The following is a 12112-nucleotide window of genomic DNA, read 5'->3' on the forward strand; positions in this document are numbered from 1 at the left end:
ATCTGTGCAAAATCTCCATATGTGCCACTATGATCTCTCTGTTCATGAGCCCACTGGGCATGGAGAAGAGTGGAAAAAGGCTGACTGGCACCCACAGAATGAGTAATCCTATACATTTGGTTAGTACAATCTGCTCCAGAAGTCACTATTTTGTGAGCATTCACAGTGGTACCTCATGTTGCCTGGGTAACTTGGTGAGTCATGGATACACATCCAGTGTGTCTAAAAAAAACCCCATTAGTAAACCAAAAGCTGTTCCTCAAATTGAGAGTAGTTATGTGTAGAGGATATCAGGGGTTTTTTTTCCAAACACCTAATGCACATGCTGTGTTTAACCTAAAGAAGCCTGCCAAAGGCATCAAACTTCCAGCATTATTGAATTTTTTGATCATATGGTCCAAGAGTTATAGCAGTTTGCATGGCAGGCCACACCTGTTGCAAAGTCTTCTCTTATTCTTGTGCCTCACTCAAAATAGATGTTTAGTCATTTGGTAATGAGTCACAGTAGCATAAAAAATTAGAAATATTATCTCCATATTTCATGGAGGCCCATTATCTATTGTCCTTCTTTGGTTGTAGGAGAGTCAGATCTTCTACTTATTATTCACCTTGGAAGGGATATTTTAATATGTCCCACACCAACTACTGTTGTTCATTTACTCAGTCGTGTCCAACTCTTTGAGACCCTGTGGACTGCAGCATGCCAATGGACCCCTAGAAATATAATTAAAATAACAGGTCCCTGAGTTTTTTTGATATATTTGCCACTGACACATAGATGTCTAATATATCAGGTATAATTGCTACTTCCTGCTCACCAGGTCCAATTGGCATAATACCTGTGTAATGAACCAGTATGATATCTCATGGAAGAAAAAGACAATCAAGGTACCCATGGAGTAAATTATAATTCAGGGCTGGGAGTTGATATATCTCTTAGGTAGAAGAGTAAGGATAATAGTATTGCTGGCCTTGCCAGCTGAAGGCAGTATTTAACGACAAATATTCAGCAAAGGACATCTGCCAGATCAATGGCTATGAAGCAGTTTTAGGGGATATGCTGGTTTGCTCTAGCAATAAAACCACATGGAGAAAAACAGCTACAGTTGGAATCTACGACTTTATTAAACTTATGATAATCTACACTTGTTCTCCAAGATCTACTTCCTGCACAGGCCAAGCAGGTGAGCTGAAATGCCATGGTGGAAATCACCCCAGTGCATCCTTTAAGTCCTTGATGATGTAAATCCTTGAAATTCCTCCAGGGATGCATATGGCTTTGGTTTACTTTTGTCTTAGGTAAAGGCCAATCTAGAGGTTTCCACTTGGTCTTTCCCACCATTAAGAGACCTCACTCCATAATTTGGGGACCCAATATAGAATTTCTGGCAGTTGCTTAGTAGGTCTATTACAATTAAGCCTTCTGGAACTGGGGAAATCACAAAATATGTTTATTAGAAAAATTAAACTATAAGATTTATCTGAGAAAAAATTACACTGATCATCTCACCTCCATACGCTCCTACTCTAAATGATGGACACAATGATGATTTGTGTCTCCAGTAATTAATTTCAGTTCGAAGATAGTATCCAGTAATCACTCAAAGTAAAATTTCTCTGTCCCTGTAACATGACCATAATTCCTTTGGGAACAACTGAGAGAAAGGTGAACAGCACTGTCTTGGGCAGAATAGCAGGATACTTCCTCAAGTGGAGTGCTGTGTCTAAAAACTGGCTCAAGTCTGGAAGTTGATTGAGAGACCTTGACCCAGTGTCTCAGTGTTTAAGTGGGACTTCTAGGCACTTAACCTAAACTCTTCTCCTTCAGTTCAATCTCTCAGTTGTGTCCGACTCTTTGAGACCCCATGAATCACAGCATGCCAGGCCTCCCTGTCCATCACCAACTCCCGGAGTTCTTCTGTGTATTCTTGCCGCCTCTTCTTAATATCTTCTTCTTCTGTTAGGTCCATATTATTTCTGTCCTTTATCGAGTCCATCTTTGCATGAAATGTTCCCTTGGTATCTCTAATTTTCTTGAAGAGATCTCTAGTCTTTTCCATTCTGTTGTTTTTCTCTATATCTTTCCACTGATCGCTGAGGAAGACTTTCTTATCTCTCCTTGCTATTCTTCGGAACTCTGCATTCAGATGCTTATATCTTTCCTTTTCTCCTTTGCTTTTCACTTCTCTTTTTTCACAACTATTTGTAAGACCACCCCAGATAGCCATTTTACTTTTTTGCATTTTTCCATGATGATTGTCTTGATCCCTGTCTCCTGTATAATATCAGGAACCTCTGTCCATAGTTCATCAGGCACTCTACCTATCAGATCTAGTCCCTTAAATCTATTTATCACTTCCACTGTATAATCATAGGGATTTGATTTAGGTCATACCTGAATGGTCTAGTGGTTTTCCCTACTTTCTTCAATTTAAGTCTGAATTTGGCCATAAGGAGCTCATGATCTGAGCCACAGTCACCTCCTGGTCTTGTTTTTGCTGACTGTATAGAGCTTCTCCATCTTTGGCTGCAAAGAATATAATCAATCTGATTTCAATGTTGACCATCTGGTGATGTCCATGTGTAGAGTCTTCTCTTGTGGTGTTGGAAGAGGGTGTTTGCTATGACCAGTGTGTTCTCTTGGCAAAACTCTATTAGCCTTTGCCCTGCTTCATTTCATATTCCAAGGCCAAATTTGCCTGTTAACTCCAGGTGTTTCTTGATTTCCTACTTTTGCATTCCAGTTCCCTATAATGAAAAGGACATCTTTTGGGGGTGTTAGTTCTAAAAGGTCTTGTTGTTCTTCATAGAACAGTTCAACTTCAGCTTCTTCTGCATTACTGGTTGGGGCATAGGCTTGGCTTACTGTGATATTAAATGGTTTGCCTTGGAAATGAACAGAGATCATTCTGTCATTTTTGAGATTGCATCCAAGTACTGCATTTCAGACTCTTTTGTTGACCATGATGGCTACTCCCTTTCTTCTAAGGGATTCCTGCCCTCAGTAGTAGAAATAATGGTCATCTGAATTAAACTCACCCATTCCAGTCCATTTTAGTTCGCTGATTCCTAGAATGTCGACGTTCACTCTTGCCGTCTCCTGTTTGACCACTTCCAATTTGCCTTGATTCATGGACCTGACATTCCAGGTTCCTATGCAATATTGCTCTTTACAGCATCAGACCTTGCTTCTATCAACAGTCACATCCACAACTGGGTATTGTTTTTGCTTTGGCTCCATCCCTTCATTCTTTCTCCACTGATCTGCAGTAGCATATTGGGCACCTACCGACCTGGGGAGTTCTTCTTTCAGTATCCTATCATTTTGCCTTTTCATACTGTTCATGGGGTTCTCAAGGCAAGAATACTGAAGTGGTTTGCCATTCCCTTCTCCAGTGGACCATATTCTGGACTTCTATGCACTTGACCTAGAACTCTTCTCTTTACACAGATCAAATAAGAATTTAGTGGCCTTCTCTTTTATTTCTTGTTTAAAGTTACCATATTCGACTAAAATTACCATACCCCTCTGCGAGTCAGATTATTCTACCTGCTTTGACTCTAATGTCTATTAAGTTAAACACATCTACCTTACCCTTTCTGCTTAGATACCATCGTATATCCTGTGCCATTCTGCAATCACAGTATCCCCATTGCATTTAGGAAACCCAGTTAGACGGCAGCAGTTCTCACTGTAAGTCATGATAAGCTGAGAACAGCAACCATGGGCTTTTCAACACTTTTGAAGCTTTCCTTGCAATGTTTTTCTCAGTTTTAGTGGAAAATTTCTCCTCTGGACCATTCAGAGTACAGGAGCAGTTCTAACATGATAAATTCACTCTAACATCCCAAGATCCCTAAGCTTTCAGCCACTTCCTTTTGTAGTATTGACTGATAGGGCAGTTCTGGTGTATGATACTGTAGGATTTCAGGCCCAAATTAGCCAAAAATAAACAAATAGGACCTAATTAAACTTAAAAGTTTTTTCACAGCAAAGAAAACCATAAACAAGACAAAAAGGTGGCTCAGAGGGTAAAGCATCTGCCTACAATGCAGGAGACCTGGGTTCGATCCCTGGGTCAGGAAGATCCCCTGGAGAAGGAAATGGCAACCTAATCCAGTACTCTTGCCTGGAAAATCCTATGGACGGAGAAGCCTGCTAGGCTACAGTCCATGGGATCGCAGAGAGTCAGACACAACTCAACAACTTCACTTCTTCACTTCTTCAGAATAGGAGATTTTGCAAATTAAGCAACTGACAAAGGATTAATCTCCAAATACACAAGCAGCTTATGCAAAAACAAACAAAGAACCCAATAAAAAAAAAAAATGAAGGGTGGAAGACCTAAATAGACATTTCTTCAAAGAAGATATACAGATGGCCAAGAGGCTCATTAAAAGATGCTGACATCACTAATCATTTGAGAAATGCAAATCAAAACTACAACGAAGTATCACCTTACACTTGTCAGAATGGCCATGTTCAAAAAATTAACAAACAATACATGCTGGAGAGGGTGTGGAGAAAAAGGAATTCTCTTCGACTGTTGGTGAAAATATGAACTGATACAGCCACTATGGATTTCAGTATGGAGATTCCTTATAAAACCAAAAATAGAACTGCCATATGACCTAGCAATCCCACTACTGGACCTATACCCTGAGAAAATCATAATTTCAAGAAGATACATGTGCCGCAATGTTCACTGCAGCACTATTTACAATAGCCAGGACACAGAAGCAATCTAGAAGTTCACTGACAGATGAATGGATAAAGATGTGGTACATATTGACAATGGAATATTACTCAGTCATAAAAGAAACTGAATTATGTCATGTGTAGTGATGTGGATGAACCTAGAGTCTCTCATAGGGAGGGAAGTCAGAAAAACAAATATTGTATATTAATGCATATACATGAAATCTAGAAAAAAATTGTACAGGAAACTATTTGTAGGGAAGGGATAGAGAAGCAGACATAGAGAACAGATATGTGGACACAGTGTAGGAAGGAGAGAATGGGACAAATTGGGAGAGTAACATTACATATATACACACTTCCATGGGTAAAATAGACAGCTATGTATACCTATGGTTGATTCATGTTGATGTTTGACAGAAAATAAGAAAATTTTGTGAAGCAATTATCCTTCAATTAAAAAATAAATACATTTTAAAGATAGCAAGTGGGAAGCTGCTGTGTAGCACACGGAGCCCTACTTGGTACACTGTGATGGCCTGGGGAGGGTGGGAGGGAGGTCTAAGAGGGAGAGGATGCATGTATACATACAAATGTAGAATATCCACTTTGTTGTACAACAGAAACTAGCACAACAATGTAAAGCAATTATAACCCAATAAAAAAATTTAAAAAAACAAAAACAAATAACAAACTAGCTAAGAGGTGGAGCCCTTTCTAATCCATCAGGCTGAAATACTGAATCCAGAACATCAGCAGAGTGAGCCCTATCAAAAAATTTAACCTGATCCAACTTTAAGTTCCTTCCACCATTATCTTAAATTCTTAGGATCCATTCCCACATATATTTCCATATTTCTGTCAATATGTGCTTAGTTGCTCAGTAGTGTCTGACTCTTTGTGATCCCATGGACTGTAGCCCACCACACATCTCTGTCCATGGAGATTCTCCAGGCAAGAATACTCGAGTGGGTTGCCATTTCCTTCTCCATTCTGTCAATATACATTTGAAAAAGATACAATTTTTTGTGTGTTGTGCACAGCTTTAAGGGTTATAGTTTGTACCTCCCTCTTTGGGGCTCACTAAAACTTGAGTCTGGTTATAGGTCCAGAAGCAAATAGAGCTTTTGAGTGTAGGTCTCAAGGAGACTCCTTAGTGGTTTGCAAGTCAACTACCTCAGGTCCACCTAGCTTAGCTAGCATAATCTCCCTTAAAGTCAGCTGATTACAAACTTTAATCACATTTACAAAATATTAATAGCTTCACAGAAGACCTGAATCAGTGTTGAAATGAATAGCTGGGAATGATAGTCTAGCCAAGTTGACATGCGTAACTCCGGTATCTCAGTCCCCTTCCTCTCCACGTATTCACCAGAGGCAGGCACCTCCCCCAGTTTCAGCCATTCACAGTGCTTCCCCAAGAACTCCATAAACATAACCATGAAACTCTTTCTTTCCAATCACTGAAGATATGATGTACAGTATGTGTGCTGCAATTACCTGTTTTGAGACCAGCAAAGCCTAAAATTACAAAACAATCACAAGAGTGAGAGGGGAAAATAAAGAAGGAACAGATATGAATCAGAGAGCACTGACTCTGCTGCAGCAGTTTCTGGTTGTTCCTAAGGATCAAGCACCTTCATATCCTTGGATTCCTTGCAAATCCTGCGATCCTGGCAATACATTTCTCTTTTGCTTAACATTAAACTGTGTTTCTGTCACTTGCAGTAAAGAATATGCTAATTTCATGAGGTTTTCAAACAAACTATTTGGGGGAAAAAAGTATTATGGAAAAGTGTAATGTAATGAATAAATAAAAAGCAAAGCAAAACATTTTGACCAAAAGAAGAAGAAAAAAATAGACAATGAAGTGTGATTCAAAGTCTACCCTCTGAATTCAGATATAACTGCTTTAAACCACATCAGCAGTGTATGTGTACTTCCATTTATTAACTGAAACATTTAATTGGGTATCTCTGATGCATCAAGCACCATCCTTGACATGTTAGGAGTACTCAATCCTACTCACACGGAGCTTAAAGGCAGACAAATATTTCATATTTATGATTCTCAGAATCCTACGTGGAGACTAAGACTGATGTTAAGTGCCTTACATAATTACAGTCAGTAATTATGCCATCTTCATAGACATAGTAAGAACATGAACTAAGATATTGCAAATCAAGTCCTTAGCAACATTACCTATCCATAAGTGAGTATTTATTAAATGTTAACAAGTAAATGACCTCATTTCTAATATCAAGGAATTAGTTGAAATTATCTCTAAAGTCATTTTCAGCTTGGACAATCATGATTATGCTGGGGACTAGGTGCTGCCAACACTATCTTTCATTCTCCTTTTCCTTCTTAATCAAAGATTTCTAATTTTATTCAGTGTGGCTATATGTCTATTAAAAAGATGACATTTTTAAAGATCCCTTTGCAGGTTGGTATGGTATAACTGTAAACTTAATTCGGGTCAAAGAGTGTATGCAAAGTGTTGAGTGGTTCTGTTGAGAAAGTTCCTTAATAAAATGTGGAACAGGAATTCTGTACCTTTTTTGCCTTTCCTCCCTTCCTCTCTTTTCCTTTCTGGAAATTCTACGTTACAGATGAAGCTGCAGCAGCCATCTTGTAAACTTTCAGGTGGAAATGACTCATTATGGATGATGGAGCAAAAAGACAGAAGGAACCTTGGACTGAATTGACTGCACACAGCTACCAAGTCAACTATCAACTGTTTACTTTTGCAGTTCTTTCATGTGAAAGAATAAACCCTATAGTGTCTAATCTTTGTACCGTGGTGTCTATTATAGAGCAAAATGTAATTTATAACTGACAAAGTAATTTTTAGGGAATAACAAGTGAAAGCCAGCATAAATAAAGATCAAAAGTCAGAAGGGAATAAGGACCAACTTCAGTTAAGGAAATGGCAACCCACTCCAGTACTATTGCCTGGAAAATCCCATGGATGGAGAAGCCTGGTAGGCTACAGTCCATGGGGTCACAAAGAGGTGGACACGACTGAATGACTCCAATTTCACTTTTAATTACAAATGGGCTTCCTTAGAGGCTCAGGCAGTAAAGAATCCACCTGCAATGCAGGAGATCCAGGTTTAATCCCTGGGTTGGGAAACATCTTCTGGAGAAGGGAATGGAAACCCACTCTAGTAGTCTTGCCTGGAGAATTCCATGGACAGAGGAGTCTGGCAGGCAGGCTACAGTCCATAGAGTCACAAAGAGTCAGACAGGACTGAGAAACTAACTTTTCAGATACAAATAGTTATCGGCATGTCCATTCTCCTCAGTGATTTCCTCTATGAACGTCTAGCTCCAACTTGAAAAAGGAATTTGAGTTAACAGGGAACAAACACTAAGATATTATCATATACTCTTTAAGGGACAAATATAAAATGCTTACTAAAAAACTGTTAGAAGTCAAGACTAAAGAACACACGTCAGTCAAGAGATAAAGAGCTACTCGCATCTAAAGGTTAAAGCATTTAAACCCTAAGATCTGGAAATACCCTGCCGGTACTGGTAAACTTCCTTGGCATTTATCTTGTCATTTAAAATCTTCACAGCATGTAATGTATTGGCTTTATTCTTCTTGCTCTATAGGAGATTAGAAGATGGTAAAAAGACTAGAGAGAAAGAAGGGAAAAGAGAGGCAGCAGGGAGATGAGACCTCTCTGATGGTGGCATACAACATGAAGGCTCATGGGGCACAAGTGTAGACATTTTTTTAAAGAGGTAAGTATTGACTTCCCAGGTGGCTCAGTGGTTAAAGAAACTGCCTGCAATGCAGGAGCCACAGGACACCAGGGGTTCAATCCCTGGGTCAGGAAGATCCCCTGGAGGAGGGCATGGCAATCTATGCCAATATTCTTGCCTGGAGAATCTCATGGAGAGAGGAACCTGCTGGGCTACAGTCCATAGGATTGCAGACAGTTGGACACAACTGAGCATGCATGCATGCACACGGATGTATTTATATACATATATATATATATATATATATATATCAATATTCTATGTTTTTAAAAAAATAGAGACAGAACCAGCTTCACTTTAAGCAGATAATGTGTATCCTTTCCTTTGAGAACTATTTCTGATGTTGAAATGGGAGAATGAGTCCCCCTACCCCTCCTGTTATTTCATCTCTTCCTCTCCTTCTTTCTCCTCCCTTCTTTCTTTCCCCACCAACCCACCCCATGCTTCCTCTGGTGGGTTAGCATACATTTGAAAATTCTGCAGTTTCCTGGCATTGAACACCCTTTTACAAAAATTGACATCTGGAAAAGAAATGAACCCATGAAATGCTATCAGCATAACTTACCTAAGTAAAATTTTAAAGCCAGATAAACCCTTCTCTGATTTTGAAAGTCAAGATTAAAAAATTAATTAAAATTAAGGAATATAAGGCTAATTATATACATGAAAGGACCAGCATCACGTATTACAAAAACCTAACTGGGCTTTTAAAGGAGTGATTGCCTTTTGATATTCTTTTCCACCTGCTCTGCATTTTCTGTTTGTTTCAACTTTGGCACTGCTACTGTGCTTCTGAGATGACTTTCTCCCTCCTTTATATATTGGTTTATCAGCCCATCTCCTCCATGAATTTTCCCCTGAGGACCCAACAATAAGATGTCTTTCCCTTTTCTAAAGGCTAATCACAGTTAGTGCCTGACACCACAGACTCCTCAGAGACAATTAGTATCTAATGGTTAAGAAGACAAGTTACTGTCTGGTTTTATATTTCAGTATGGGGATCTTAGTCAAATTATATAAACTCTAAAATTCAGTTGTTGTTTTTTTTTTTTTTCCTTTTGCACAATAAACATAACATTACTATCCCCTTATATCTGTAGCAAGGATTAAAAGAGGAAATACATAAAATATGCATAGCACAGTGCCTAGCACATAGCAAATTCAGTAAAAGCCAATTCATATTTAGATCATGTTAATAGTCATGTGTTTAATCTCTTTAACTTAGACTTCAAACTCCTAGAAGACAGGGGCATGTCTTCTCTCAATATATATCTTTACAATTTATCATATTGCCTGACATACAGAGAACACTCAATTTATAATTGTGGAATCATCCATGGTCAACATTATCTTTTGAAATAATGATAATGACACTAGCATGTTATTATTTTTTAAAAAATGTTTAGTGAACATCTACGTGGTTCCAGTCATTATTCTAAGAACAGGAAATATATTAGCATATAATACAGGAAGGGAAAAAGCCCCTTCAGTTATACAGATTATCAAAACCAAAATTTCCTTATCTTTGGATTCAGATTTATCATGCTTGCTTCAATGACACTTCTCTACAAAATTATAGCTTGAAATCTTCTGCAGTATCACAATAAGATAACCTATCTTGTTAGAATTGCAAATAGGCTCTAGACTAACGTACACCTATCTTTCCTGAGAATAAAGTCCTTAAATATCAGTGCCTCTTTAATGTCAGTATATGTCACACTTGTTGCTTTGTTCACATAGCATGCAGTAATAGAATGACAGTACAGAAGGTTCCTTGGGAGCAAGAGGGGAGCTGTTTATCTAGGGCCAAGAGAGTCAACTCAGTCACATGAGCATGGAGGGGTATGTACTATTCACCACATTACAGCCAGAAACACTGTATGTTTACAGTTTACAGAAACACTTTAAAACACTCCATGTTTGACCACTTCCCTGCTCAAAACTTCTAATGACTTTCCATTACAGTCCCAATGAAATTCAAATTTTTACCATGACCCTTTGCTATTTCTTCATTTTCATTCCCTACCAAGTCTTCTCTTTTTCCACTCAAAATATAAACCCCACCAGGGAAAGTATTACTTCACTGATCGCTTCATCCTCAATTCTCAAAACAATGCCTGGTTGAGTATATGTAGAAGTTGTTAATTTGTATCTATTAAATAATGAAATGATGATGATCAAAAATACCCCTATTTTAGTTCTTTTCTGTAAATGAGGGTGATTCCTCAGGGCAGCCTATACACATGGCATTGGTTGACATTAATTAGCTTCATAGTTTCAGGAACACTATACACAGTGAATTTAATAGCAGTGGACTTCAAAGAGAGAAAAATTCACCAGATGAGGTACAAGGAGCCCTTACAAAGTTTTACATGACCTCTAAAGTGTGGACACTCTGTCTTCCATTTAAAATTGCATCCAGGGGAAACAGAGTTTTCTGGAGCTCAGACCCAGCTGCCAATGTATCAGGAGGGGGAGTCTGGCAGACAAATTCTAATGATGCATTACAGCTGGCTTTGGGCAGGATTTGGGCTTCCCTGGCGGCTCAATGGTAAAGAATCTGCCTGCATTGCGGGAGACCTGGGTTCAATCCCTGGGTCAGAAAGATCCCCTGGAAAAAGGAATGGCACCCACTCCGGTATTCTTGCCTGGAGAATTTCAGGGACAGAGAAGCCTGGCAGGCTACAGTCCATGGGGTTGCAAAGAGTTGGACACGACTGAGCAACGAACATTAACACAGCCTAAATTTGGTAATACTTGAGGCTATAAGGCTATTGAGTGTATATTTTCTTCAATCAGAGAAAGGTAGATTCTACTGCACTTTGCAAAAAAGTGTTAACACATAGGAAGATCTGTGTATTCATGTGTCTATTCACAGTGATAGGTGGTTTATAGGCTAGATTCTGAAATAGAAATACCTAGTTTAAATAACAACGGCCCCACTGTGTTGCTCTGTGATTTTGCACGACCCAATCATTAAAATGGGAGTAGTATGTAACTCTTTGTTTTGTTGTTGCTGTTTTGTTCATTTTAAGGAAACTAAAAATTACCTAACCATTGTGCTCCATACAAGACCTGGCACATAAAAGCCTCTCAATAGATGTTAGCTAGTAATATTTCCCTATATGCTCTTACATATTATTTGGAAGAGTCTAGGCTATTTGCATTCACGACTTTTACTAGTCTACATAACTTTAGAGTTCTTTTTCCTATTGTCTTTTTTATTAATAGCAATTACCTTCTTTAAAAAGTGCCTGCTAAGTTGCTTCAGTCATGTCCAACTCTGCAACCCTACAGACTATAGCCCACCAGACTCCTCTGTCCATGAGATTTTTCAGGCAAGAATACCAGAGTGGGTTGCCATTTCCTTCTCCAGGGGATCTTCCCAGCCCAGGAATTAGTCTCTTACATCTCCTGCATTAGTAGACGGGTTCTTTATCATTAGTGTTACCTGGGAAGTCCCTTAAAAAGAGAGGCAGCTATTTTTTTTTTTAATATTTGCCTTACCAAGAAAATTTCTAAATTAATTTTCAAATCTAGAATTATGGAATTATTGGTTGAAAATCATTTTATAGTTAAGTTACTGACCATCACCAAATTAAGTTAATGTCTAAAATTCAAAAAAGCATTGACACATAT

At 38.6% G+C, this 12112-nt stretch overlaps 2 long non-coding RNA genes across 3 annotated transcripts in view; one reads left to right on the plus strand and one right to left on the minus strand.

Moving 5' to 3' along the window:
• The window catches only part of LOC123328974, a 144554-nt gene that overhangs the window by 132045 nt on the left and 397 nt on the right, over window positions 1-12112 (plus strand). The window contains exon 2 of the long non-coding RNA XR_006544029.2: window positions 8321-8452. This is a non-coding gene — a long non-coding RNA (uncharacterized LOC123328974). The remainder of the gene's footprint in view (window positions 1-8320; window positions 8453-12112) is intronic.
• LOC123328973 overlaps window positions 1-12112 on the minus strand; it is a 104561-nt gene that overhangs the window by 47754 nt on the left and 44695 nt on the right. The gene's annotated exons all lie outside the window — the stretch shown is intronic.

The sequence above is a fragment of the Bubalus bubalis genome, chromosome 13 (genome assembly GCF_019923935.1).
Source record: "Bubalus bubalis isolate 160015118507 breed Murrah chromosome 13, NDDB_SH_1, whole genome shotgun sequence".
In the NCBI taxonomy this organism is placed as follows: domain Eukaryota; kingdom Metazoa; phylum Chordata; class Mammalia; order Artiodactyla; family Bovidae; genus Bubalus; species Bubalus bubalis.